Genomic DNA, 14,029 nt, shown 5'->3' on the forward strand with positions numbered 1-14,029 from the left:
CGGACATGGTTTGACCCCCTTAGGAAAGTGCTATCATCATGAAACGTTCAGATCACTTACAACTCAATCGATTCTACCTTCTTGTAACGTTTCAGCCTGATTGGACCTTGTTTTCACACAAATGAACCCAGAATGATGTGAAATTGTGCTTCGTGCAACATAATTCTGGGTGCCATTTAAAAACCATAAGTGCTAATGACTCCATTCCTTTTTGTGGTTGTAGGGGCTGTTGATTGGAGTATACTAAAACAAACCTGATCTCTCTAGGACATTCAGAAGCCAAGTTATAAGCCCTCAAAGGTGTAACTGGACTACTTCTTTAAAGTGACACCAGGCCCGGTGACCTTTGGGACATGGTTTGACCCCCTATAGGAATGTGCGATCATCATAAAACGTTCAGATCACTTACAACTCAATAGATTCTACCTTCTTGTAACGTTTCAGCCTGATTGGACCTTGTTTTCACACAAGTGGACCCAGAATGATGTGAAATTGTGCTTCGTGCAACATAATTCTGGGTGCCATTTACAAACCATAAGTGCTAATGACTCCATTCCTTTTTGTGGTTGTAGGGGCTGTTGGTTGGAGTACATTAAAACAAACCTGATCTCTCTAGGACATTCAGAAGCCAAGTTATAAGCCCACAAATGTGTAACTGGACTACTTCTTTAAATTGACACTAGATCCGGTGACCTTTGGGACATGGTTTGACCCCCTTAGGAAAGTGCTATCATCATGAAACGTTAAGATCACTTACAACTCAATAGATTCTACCTTCCTGTTACGTTTCAGCCTGATTGGACCTTGTTTTCACACAAATGAACCCAGAATGATGTGAAATTGTGCTTAGTGCAGCATAATTCTGGGTGCCATTTAAAAACCATAAGTGCTAATGACTCCATTTCTTTTTGTGGTTGTAGGGGCTGTTGATTGGAGTACAATAAAACAAACCTGATCTCTCTAGGACATTCAGAAGCCAAGTTATAAGCCCACAAAGGTGTAACTGGACTACATCTTTAAAGTGACACCAGGCCCGGTGACCTTTGAGACATGGTTTTACCCCCTATAAAAATGTGCGATCATCTTGAAACGTTCAGATCACTTACAACTCAATAGATTCTACCTTCTTGTAGCGTTTCAGCCTGATTGGACCTTGTTTTCACACAAATGAACCCAGAATGATGTGAAATTGTGCTTCGTGCAACATAATTCTGGGTGCCATTTACAAACCATAAGTGCTAATGACTCCATTCCTTTTTGTGGTTGTAGGGGCTGTTGATTGGAGTACACTAAAACAAACCTGATCTCTCTAGGACATTCAGAAGCCAAGTTATAAGCCCACAAAGGTGTAACTGGACTACTTCTTTAAATTGACACCAGATCTGGTGACCTTTGGGACATGGTTTGACCCCCTTAGGAAAGTGCTATCATCATGAAACGTTCAGATCACTTACAACTCAATAGATTCTACCTTCTTGTAACGTTTCAGCCTGATTGGACCTTGTTTTCACACAAATGAACCCAGAATGATGTGAAATTGTGCTTCGTGCAACATAATTCTGGGTGCCATTTAAAAACCATAAGTGCTAATGACTCCATTCCTTTTTGTGGTTGTAGGGGCTGTTGATTGGAGTATACTAAAACATATCTGATCTCTCTAGGACATTCAGAAGCCAAGTTATAAGCCCACAAAGGTGTAACTGGACTACTTCTTTAAATTGACACCAGATCTGGTGACCTTTGGGACATGGTTTGACCCCCTTAGGAAAGTGCTATCATCATGAAACGTTCAGATCACTTACAACTCAATAGATTCTACCTTTCTGTAACATTTTAGCCTGATTGGACCTTGTTTTCACACAAATGGACCCAGAATGATGTGAAATTGTGCTTCGTTTAAAATAATTCTGGGTGCCATTTACAAACCATAAGTGCTAATGACTCCATTCCTTTTTGTGGTTGTAGGGGCTGTTGATTGGAGTACAATAAAACAAACCTGATCTCTCTAGGACATTCAGAAGCCAAGTTATAAGCCCACAAAGGTGTAACTGGACTACATCTTTAAAGTGACACCAGGCCCGGTGACCTTTGAGACATGGTTTTACCCCCTATAGGAATGTGTGATCATCTTGAAACGTTCAGATCACTTACAACTCAATAGATTCTACCTTCTTGTAGCGTTTCAGCCTGATTGGACCTTGTTTTCACACAAATGAACCCAGAATGATGTGAAATTGTGCTTCGTGCAACATAATTCTGGGTGCCATTTACAAACCATAAGTGCTAATGACTCCATTCCTTTTTGTGGTTGTAGGGGCTGTTGATTGGAGTACACTAAAACAAACCTGATCTCTCTAGGACATTCAGAAGCCAAGTTATAAGCCCACAAAGGTGTAACTGGACTACTTCTTTAAATTGACACCAGATCTGGTGACCTTTGGGACATGGTTTGACCCCCTTAGGAAAGTGCTATCATCATGAAACGTTCAGATCACTTACAACTCAATAGATTCTACCTTCTTGTAACGTTTCAGCCTGATTGGACCTTGTTTTCACACAAATGAACCCAGAATGATGTGAAATTGTGCTTCGTGCAACATAATTCTGGGTGCCATTTAAAAACCATAAGTGCTAATGACTCCATTCCTTTTTGTGGTTGTAGGGGCTGTTGATTGGAGTATACTAAAACATATCTGATCTCTCTAGGACATTCAGAAGCCAAGTTATAAGCCCACAAAGGTGTAACTGGACTACTTCTTTAAATTGACACCAGATCTGGTGACCTTTGGGACATGGTTTGACCCCCTTAGGAAAGTGCTATCATCATGAAACGTTCAGATCACTTACAACTCAATAGATTCTACCTTCCTGTAACATTTTAGCCTGATTGGACCTGGTTTTCACACAAATGGACCCAGAATGATGTGAAATTGTGCTTTGTTTAAAATAATTCTGGGTTCCATTTACAAACCATAAGTGCTAATGACTCCATTCCTTTTTCTGGTTGTAGGGGCTGTTGGTTGGAGTACATTAAAACAAACCTGATCTCTCTAGGACATTCAGAAGCCAAGTTATAAGCCCACAAATGTGTAACTGGACTACTTCTTTAAATTGACACCAGATCCGGTGACCTTTGGGACATGGTTTGACTCCCTTAGGAAAGTGCTATCATCATGAAACGTTCAGATCACTTACAACTCAATAGATTCTACCTTCCTGGAACGTTTCAGCCTGATTGGACCTTGTTTTCGCACAAATGAACCCAGAATGATGTGAAATTGTGCTTAGTGCAGCATAATTCTGGGTGCCATTTAAAAACCATAAGTGCTAATGACTCCATTCCTTTTTGAGGTTGTAGGGGATGTTGATTGGAGTACACTAAAACAAACCTGACCTCTCTAGGACATTTAGAAGCCAAGTTATAAGCCCACAAAGGTGTAACTGGACTACTTCTTTAAAGTGACACCAGGCCAGGTGACCTTTGGGACATGGTTTTACCCCCTATAGGAATGTGGGATCATCTTGAAACGTTCAGATCACTTACAACTCAATAGATTCTACCTTCTTGTAGCGTTTCAGCCTGATTGGACCTTGTTTTCACACAAATGGACCCAGAATGATGTGAAATTGTGCTTCGTGCAACATAATTCTGGGTGCCATTTACAAACCATAAGTGCTAATGACTCCATTCCGTTTTGTGGTTGTAGGGGCTGTTGATTGGAGTACACTAAAACAAACCTGATCTCTCTAGGACATTCAGAAGCCAAGTTACAAGCCCACAAATGTGTAACTGGACTACTTCTTTAAATTGACACCAGATCCGGTGACCTTTCGGACATGGTTTGACCCCCTTAGGAAAGTGCTATCATCATGAAATGTTCAGATCACTTACAACTCAATAGATTCTACCTTCCTGTAACGTTTCAGCCTGATTGGACCTTGTTTTCACACAAATGAACCCAGAATGATGTGAAATTGTGCTTCGTGCAACATAATTCTGGGTGCCATTTACAAACCATAAGTGCTAATGACTCCATTCCTTGTTGTGGTTGTAGGGGCTGTTGATTGGAGTACACTAAAACAAACCTGACCTCTCTAGGACATTCAGAAGCCAAGTTATAAGCCCACAAAGGTGTAACTGGACTACTTCTTTAAAGTGACATCAGGCCCGGTGACCTTTGGGACATGTTTTTACCCCCTAAAGGAATGTGCGATCATCTTGAAACGTTCAAATCACTTACAACTCAATAGATTCTACCTTCTTGTAGCGTTTCAGCCTGATTGGACCTTGTTTTCACACAAATGGACCCAGAATGATGTGAAATTGTGCTTCGTGCAACATAATTCTGGGTGCCATTTACAAACCATAAGTGCTAATGAATCCATTCCTTTTTGTGGTTGTAGGGGCTGTTGATTGGAGTACACTAATACAAACCTGATCTCTCTAGGACATTCAGAAGCCAAGTTATAAGCCCACAAATGTGTAACTGGACTACTTCTTTAAATTGACACCAGATCCGGTGACCTTTCGGACATGGTTTGACCCCCTTAGGAAAGTGCTATCATCATGAAACGTTCAGATCACTTACAACTCAGTCGATTCTACCTTCCTGTAACGTTTCAGCCTGATTGGACCTTGTTTTCACACAAATGAACCCAGAATTATGTGAAATTGTGCTTCGTGCAACATAATTCTGGGTGCCATTTACAAACCATAAGTGCTAATGACTCCATTCCTTGTTGTGGTTGTAGGGGCTGTTGATTGGAGTACACTAAAACAAACCTGACCTCTCTAGGACATTCACAAGCCAAGTTATAAGCCCACAAAGGTGTAACTGAACTACTTCTTTAAAGTGACATCAGGCCCGGTGACCTTTGGGACATGGTTTTACCCCCTATAGGAATGTGCGATCTTCTTGAAACGTTCAAATCACTTACAACTCAATAGATTCTACCTTCTTGTAGCGTTTCAGCCTGATTGGACCTTGTTTTCACACAAATGGACCCAGAATGATGTGAAATTGTGCTTCGTGCAACATAATTCTGGGTGCCATTTACAAACCATAAGTGCTAATGACTCCATTGCTTTTTGTGGTTGTAGGGGCTGTTGATTGGAGTACACTAAAACAAACCTGATCTCTCTAGGACATTCAGAAGCCAAGTTATAAGCCCACAAATGTGTAACTGGACTACTTCTTTAAATTGACACCAGATCCGGTGACCTTTCGGACATGGTTTGACCCCCTTAGGAAAGTGCTATCATCATGAAACGTTCAGATCACTTACAACTCAATCGATTCTACCTTCCTGTAACGTTTCAGCCTGATTGGACCTTGTTTTCACACAAATGAACCCAGAATGATGTGAAATTGTGCTTCGTGCAACATAATTCTGGGTGCCATTTAAAAACCATAAGTGCTAATGACTCCATTCCTTTTTGTGGTTGTAGGGGCTGTTGATTGGAGTATACTAAAATAAACCTGATCTCTCTAGGACATTCAGAAGCCAAGTTATAAGCCCACAAAGGTGTAACTGGACTACTTCTTTAAATTGACACCAGATCCGGTGACCTTTGGGACATGGTTTGACCCCCTTAGGAAAGTGCTATCATCATGAAACGTTCAGATCACTAACAACTCAATAGATTCTACCGTCTTGTAACGTTTCAGCCTGATTGGACCTTGTTTTCACACAAATGGACCCAGAATGATGTGAAATTGTGCTTCGTGCAACATAATTCTGGGTGCCATTTACAAACCATAAGTGCAAATGACTACATTCCTTTTTGTGGTTGTAGGGGCTGTTGGTTGGAGTACATTAAAACAAACCTGATCTCTCTAGGACATTCAGAAGCCAAGTTATAAGCCCACAAAGGTGTAACTGGACTACTTCTTTAAAGTGACACCAGGCCCGGTGACCTTTGGGACATGGTTTTACCCCCTATAGGAATGTGCGATCATCTTGAAACGTTCAGATCAGTTACAACTCAATAGATTCTACCTTCTTGTAGCGTTTCAGCCTGATTGGACCTTGTTTTCACACAAATGGACCCAGAATGATATGAAATTGTGCTTCGTGCAACATAATTCTGGGTGCCATTTACAAACGATAAGTGCTAATGACTCCATTCCTTTTTGTGTTTGTAGGGGCTGTTGATTGGAGTACACTAAAACAAACCTGACCTCTCTAGGACATTCAGAAGCCAAGTTATAAGCCCACAAAGGTGTAACTGGACTACTTCTTTAAAGTGACATCAGGCCCGGTGACCTTTGGGACATGGTTTTACCCACTATAGGAATGTGCGATCATCTTGAAACGTTCAGATGACTTACAACTCAATAGATTCTACCTTCTTGTAGCGTTTCAGCCTGATTGGACCTTGTTTTCACACAAATGGACCCAGAATGATGTGAAATTGTGCTTCGTGCAACATAATTCTGGGTGCCATTTACAAACCATAAGTGCTAATGACTCCATTCCGTTTTGTGGTTGTAGGGGCTGTTGATTGGAGTACACTAAAACAAACCTGATCTCTCTAGGACATTCAGAAGCCAAGTTACAAGCCCACAAATGTGTAACTGGACTACTTCTTTAAATTGACACCAGATCCGGTGACCTTTCGGACATGGTTTGACCCCCTTAGGAAAGTACTATCATCATGAAACGTTCAGATCACTTACAACTCAATAGATTCTACCTTCCTGTAACGTTTCAGCCTGATTGGACCTTGTTTTCACACAAATGAACCCAGAATGATGTGAAATTGTGCTTCGTGCAACATAATTCTGGGTGCCATTTACAAACCATAAGTGCTAATGACTCCATTCCTTTTTGTGGTTGTAGGGGCTGTTGATTGGAGAACACTAAAACAAACCTAACCTCTCTAGGACATTCAGAAGCCAAGTTATAAGCCCACAAAGTGTAACTGGACTACTTCTTTAAAGTGACACCAGGCCCGGTGACCTTTGGGACATGGTTTTACCCCCTATAGGAATGTGCGATCATCTTGAAACGTTCAGATCACTTACAACTCAATAGATTCTACCTTCTTGTAGCGTTTCAGCCTGATTGGACCTTGTTTTCACACAAATGAACCCAGAATGATGTGAAATTGTGCTTCGTGCAACATAATTCTGGGTGCCATTTAAAAACCATAAGTGCTAATGACTCCATTCCTTTTTGAGGTTGTAGGGGATGTTGATTGGGGTACACTAAAACAAACCTGATCTCTCTAGGACATTCAGAAGCCAAGTTATAAGCCCACAAATGTGTAACTGGACTACTTCTTTAAATTGACACCAGATTCGGTGACCTTTGGGACATGGTTTGACCCCCTTAGGAAAGTGCTATCATCATGAAACGTTCAGATCACTTACAACTCAATAGATTCTACCTTCCTGTAACGTTTCAGCCTGATTGGACCTTGTTTTCACACAAATGAACCCAGAATGATGTGAAATTGTGCTTTGTGCAACATAATTCTGGGTGCCATTTACAAACCATAAGTGCTAATGACTCCATTCCTTGTTGTGGTTGTAGGGGCTGTTGATTGGAGTACACTAAAACAAACCTGACCTCTCTAGGACATTCAGAAGCCAAGTTATAAGCCCACAAAGGTGTAACTGGACTACTTCTTTAAAGTGACATCAGGCCCGGTGACCTTTGGGACATGGTTTTACCCCCTAAAGGAATGTGCGATCATCTTGAAACGTTCAAATCACTTACAACTCAATAGATTCTACCTTCTTGTAGCGTTTCAGCCTGATTGGACCTTGTTTTCACACAAATGGACCCAGAATGATGTGAAATTGTGCTTCGTGCAACATAATTCTGGGTGCCATTTACAAACCATAAGTGCTAATGACTCCATTCCTTTTTGTGGTTGTAGGGGCTGTTGATTGGAGTACACTAAAACAAACCTGATCTCTCTAGGACATTCAGAAGCCAAGTTATAAGCCCACAAATGTGTAACTGGACTACTTCTTTAAATTGACACCAGATCCGGTGACCTTTCGGACATGGTTTGACCCCCTTAGGAAAGTGCTATCATCATGAAACGTTCAGATCACTTACAACTCAATAGATTCTACCTTCTTGTAACGTTTCAGCCTGACTGGACCTTGTTTTCACACAAATGAACCCAGAATGATGTGAAATTGTGCTTCGTGCAACATAATTCTGGGTGCCATTTAAAAACCATAAGTGCTAATGACTCCATTCCTTTTTGTGGTTGTAGGGGCTGTTGATTGGAGTATACTAAAACATATCTGATCTCTCTAGGACATTCAGAAGCCAAGTTATAAGCCCACAAAGGTGTAACTGGACTACTTCTTTAAATTGACACCAGATCTGGTGACCTTTGGGACATGGTTTGACCCCCTTAGGAAAGTGCTATCATCATGAAACGTTCAGATCACTTACAACTCAATAGATTCTACCTTCCTGTAACATTTTAGCCTGATTGGACCTTGTTTTCACACAAATGGACCCAGAATGATGTGAAATTGTGCTTCGTTTAAAATAATTCTGGGTGCCATTTACAAACCATAAGTGCTAATGACTCCATTCCTTTTTGTGGTTGTAGGGGCTGTTGATTGGAGTACAATAAAACAAACCTGATCTCTCTAGGACATTCAGAAGCCAAGTTATAAGCCCACAAAGGTGTAACTGGACTACATCTTTAAAGTGACACCAGGCCCGGTGACCTTTGAGACATGGTTTTACCCCCTATAGGAATGTGTGATCATCTTGAAACGTTCAGATCACTTACAACTCAATAGATTCTACCTTCTTGTAGCGTTTCAGCCTGATTGGACCTTGTTTTCACACAAATGAACCCAGAATGATGTGAAATTGTGCTTCGTGCAACATAATTCTGGGTGCCATTTACAAACCATAAGTGCTAATGACTCCATTCCTTTTTGTGGTTGTAGGGGCTGTTGATTGGAGTACACTAAAACAAACCTGATCTCTCTAGGACATTCAGAAGCCAAGTTATAAGCCCACAAAGGTGTAACTGGACTACTTCTTTAAATTGACACCAGATCTGGTGACCTTTGGGACATGGTTTGACCCCCTTAGGAAAGTGCTATCATCATGAAACGTTCAGATCACTTACAACTCAATAGATTCTACCTTCTTGTAACGTTTCAGCCTGATTGGACCTTGTTTTCACACAAATGAACCCAGAATGATGTGAAATTGTGCTTCGTGCAACATAATTCTGGGTGCCATTTAAAAACCATAAGTGCTAATGACTCCATTCCTTTTTGTGGTTGTAGGGGCTGTTGATTGGAGTATACTAAAACATATCTGATCTCTCTAGGACATTCAGAAGCCAAGTTATAAGCCCACAAAGGTGTAACTGGACTACTTCTTTAAATTGACACCAGATCTGGTGACCTTTGGGACATGGTTTGACCCCCTTAGGAAAGTGCTATCATCATGAAACGTTCAGATCACTTACAACTCAATAGATTCTACCTTCCTGTAACATTTTAGCCTGATTGGACCTTGTTTTCACACAAATGGACCCAGAATGATGTGAAATTGTGCTTCGTTTAAAATAATTCTGGGTGCCATTTACAAACCATAAGTGCTAATGACTCCATTCCTTTTTCTGGTTGTAGGGGCTGTTGGTTGGAGTACATTAAAACAAACCTGATCTCTCTAGGACATTCAGAAGCCAAGTTATAAGCCCACAAATGTGTAACTGGACTACTTCTTTAAATTGACACCAGATCCGGTGACCTTTGGGACATGGTTTGACTCCCTTAGGAAAGTGCTATCATCATGAAACGTTCAGATGACTTACAACTCAATAGATTCTACCTTCCTGTAACGTTTCAGCCTGATTGGACCTTGTTTTCACACAAATGAACCCAGAATGATGTGAAATTGTGCTTAGTGCAGCATAATTCTGGGTGCCATTTAAAAACCATAAGTGCTAATGACTCCATTCCTTTTTGAGGTTGTAGGGGATGTTGATTGGAGTACACTAAAACAAACCTGACCTCTCTAGGACATTTAGAAGCCAAGTTATAAGCCCACAAAGGTGTAACTGGACTACTTCTTTAAATTGACACCAGATCTGGTGACCTTTGGGACATGGTTTGACCCCCTTAGGAAAGTGCTATCATCATGAAACGTTCAGATCACTTACAACTCAATAGATTCTACCTTCCTGTAACATTTTAGCCTGATTGGACCTTGTTTTCACACAAATGGACCCAGAATGATGTGAAATTGTGCTTCGTTTAAAATAATTCTGGGTGCCATTTACAAACCATAAGTGCTAATGACTCCATTCCTTTTTGTGGTTGTAGGGGCTGTTGATTGGAGTACAATAAAACAAACCTGATCTCTCTAGGACATTCAGAAGCCAAGTTATAAGCCCACAAAGGTGTAACTGGACTACATCTTTAAAGTGACACCAGGCCCGGTGACCTTTGAGACATGGTTTTACCCCCTATAGGAATGTGTGATCATCTTGAAACGTTCAGATCACTTACAACTCAATAGATTCTACCTTCTTGTAGCGTTTCAGCCTGATTGGACCTTGTTTTCACACAAATGAACCCAGAATGATGTGAAATTGTGCTTCGTGCAACATAATTCTGGGTGCCATTTACAAACCATAAGTGCTAATGACTCCATTCCTTTTTGTGGTTGTAGGGGCTGTTGATTGGAGTACACTAAAACAAACCTGATCTCTCTAGGACATTCAGAAGCCAAGTTATAAGCCCACAAAGGTGTAACTGGACTACTTCTTTAAATTGACACCAGATCTGGTGACCTTTGGGACATGGTTTGACCCCCTTAGGAAAGTGCTATCATCATGAAACGTTCAGATCACTTACAACTCAATAGATTCTACCTTCTTGTAACGTTTCAGCCTGATTGGACCTTGTTTTCACACAAATGAACCCAGAATGATGTGAAATTGTGCTTCGTGCAACATAATTCTGGGTGCCATTTAAAAACCATAAGTGCTAATGACTCCATTCCTTTTTGTGGTTGTAGGGGCTGTTGATTGGAGTATACTAAAACATATCTGATCTCTCTAGGACATTCAGAAGCCAAGTTATAAGCCCACAAAGGTGTAACTGGACTACTTCTTTAAATTGACACCAGATCTGGTGACCTTTGGGACATGGTTTGACCCCCTTAGGAAAGTGCTATCATCATGAAACGTTCAGATCACTTACAACTCAATAGATTCTACCTTCCTGTAAAATTTTAGCCTGATTGGACCTTGTTTTCACACAAATGGACCCAGAATGATGTGAAATTGTGCTTCGTTTAAAATAATTCTGGGTGCCATTTACAAACCATAAGTGCTAATGACTCCATTCCTTTTTGTGGTTGTAGGGGTTGTTGATTGGAGTACAATAAAACAAACCTGATCTCTCTAGGACATTCAGAAGCCAAGTTATAAGCCCACAAAGGTGTAACTGGACTACATCTTTAAAGTGACACCAGGCCCGGTGACCTTTGAGACATGGTTTTACCCCCTATAGGAATGTGTGATCATCTTGAAACGTTCAGATCACTTACAACTCAATAGATTCTACCTTCTTGTAGCGTTTCAGCCTGATTGGACCTTGTTTTCACACAAATGAACCCAGAATGATGTGAAATTGTGCTTCGTGCAACATAATTCTGGGTGCCATTTACAAACCATAAGTGCTAATGACTCCATTCCTTTTTGTGGTTGTAGGGGCTGTTGATTGGAGTACACTAAAACAAACCTGATCTCTCTAGGACATTCAGAAGCCAAGTTATAAGCCCACAAAGGTGTAACTGGACTACTTCTTTAAATTGACACCAGATCTGGTGACCTTTGGGACATGGTTTGACCCCCTTAGGAAAGTGCTATCATCATGAAACGTTCAGATCACTTACAACTCAATAGATTCTACCTTCTTGTAACGTTTCAGCCTGATTGGACCTTGTTTTCACACAAATGAACCCAGAATGATGTGAAATTGTGCTTCGTGCAACATAATTCTGGGTGCCATTTAAAAACCATAAGTGCTAATGACTCCATTCCTTTTTGTGGTTGTAGGGGCTGTTGATTGGAGTATACTAAAACATATCTGATCTCTCTAGGACATTCAGAAGCCAAGTTATAAGCCCACAAAGGTGTAACTGGACTACTTCTTTAAATTGACACCAGATCTGGTGACCTTTGGGACATGGTTTGACCCCCTTAGGAAAGTGCTATCATCATGAAACGTTCAGATCACTTACAACTCAATAGATTCTACCTTCCTGTAACATTTTAGCCTGATTGGACCTTGTTTTCACACAAATGGACCCAGAATGATGTGAAATTGTGCTTCGTTTAAAATAATTCTGGGTGCCATTTACAAACCATAAGTGCTAATGACTCCATTCCTTTTTCTGGTTGTAGGGGCTGTTGGTTGGAGTACATTAAAACAAACCTGATCTCTCTAGGACATTCAGAAGCCAAGTTATAAGCCCACAAATGTGTAACTGGACTACTTCTTTAAATTGACACCAGATCCGGTGACCTTTGGGACATGGTTTGACTCCCTTAGGAAAGTGCTATCATCATGAAACGTTCAGATCACTTACAACTCAATAGATTCTACCTTCCTGTAACGTTTCAGCCTGATTGGACCTTGTTTTCACACAAATGAACCCAGAATGATGTGAAATTGTGCTTAGTGCAGCATAATTCTGGGTGCCATTTAAAAACCATAAGTGCTAATGACTCCATTCCTTTTTGAGGTTGTAGGGGATGTTGATTGGAGTACACTAAAACAAACCTGACCTCTCTAGGAGCCAAGTTATAAGCCCACAAAGGTGTAACTGGACTACTTCTTTAAAGTGACACCAGGCCAGGTGACCTTTGGGACATGGTTTTACCCCCTATAGGAATGTGGGATCATCATGAAACGTTCAGATCACTTACAACTCAATAGATTCTACCTTCTTGTAGCATTTCAGCCTGATTGGACCTTGTTTTCACACAAATGGACCCAGAATGATGTGAAATTGTGCTTCGTGCAACATAATTCTGGGTGCCATTTACAAACCATAAGTGCTAATGACTCCATTCCTTTTTGTGGTTGTAGGGGCTGTTGGTTGGAGTACATTAAAACAAACCTGATCTCTCTAGGACATTCAGAAGCCAAGTTATAAGCCCACAAAGGTGTAACTGGACTACTTCTTTAAAGTGACACCAGGCCCGGTGACCTTTGGGACATGGTTTTACCCCCTATAGGAATGTGCGATCATCTTGAAACGTTCAGATCACTTACAACTCAATAGATTCTACCTTCTTGTAGCGTTTCAGCCTGATTGGACCTTGTTTTCACACAAATGGACCCAGAATGATGTGAAATTGTGCTTCGTGCAACATAATTCTGGGTGCCATTTACAAACCATAAATGCTAATGACTCCATTCCGTTTTGTGGTTGTAGGGGCTGTTGATTGGAGTACACTAAAACAAACCTGATCTCTCTAGGACATTCAGAAGCCAAGTTACAAGCCCACAAATGTGTAACTGGACTACTTCTTTAAATTGACACCAGATCCGGTGACCTTTCGGACATGGTTTGACCCCCTTAGGAAAGTGCTATCATCATGAAACGTTCAGATCACTTACAACTCAATAGATTCTACCTTCCTGTAACGTTTCAGCCTGATTGGACCTTGTTTTCACACAAATGAACCCAGAATGATGTGAAATTGTGCTTCGTGCAACATAATTCTGGGTGCCATTTACAAACCATAAGTGCTAATGACTCCATTCCTTTTTGTGGTTGTAGGGGCTGTTGATTGGAGAACACTAAAACAAACCTAACAACTCTAGGACATTCAGAAGCCAAGTTATAAGCCCACAAAGGTGTAACTGGACTACTTCTTTAAAGTGACACCAGGCCCGGTGATCTTTGGGACATGGTTTTACCCCCTATAGGAATGTGCGATCATCTTGAAACGTTCAGATCACTTACAACTCAATAGATTCTACCTTCTTGTAGCGTTTCAGCCTGATTG

This window comes from Nothobranchius furzeri, chromosome 16, assembly GCF_043380555.1.
Source record: "Nothobranchius furzeri strain GRZ-AD chromosome 16, NfurGRZ-RIMD1, whole genome shotgun sequence".
NCBI classification, from domain to species: Eukaryota; Metazoa; Chordata; class Actinopteri; order Cyprinodontiformes; family Nothobranchiidae; genus Nothobranchius; species Nothobranchius furzeri.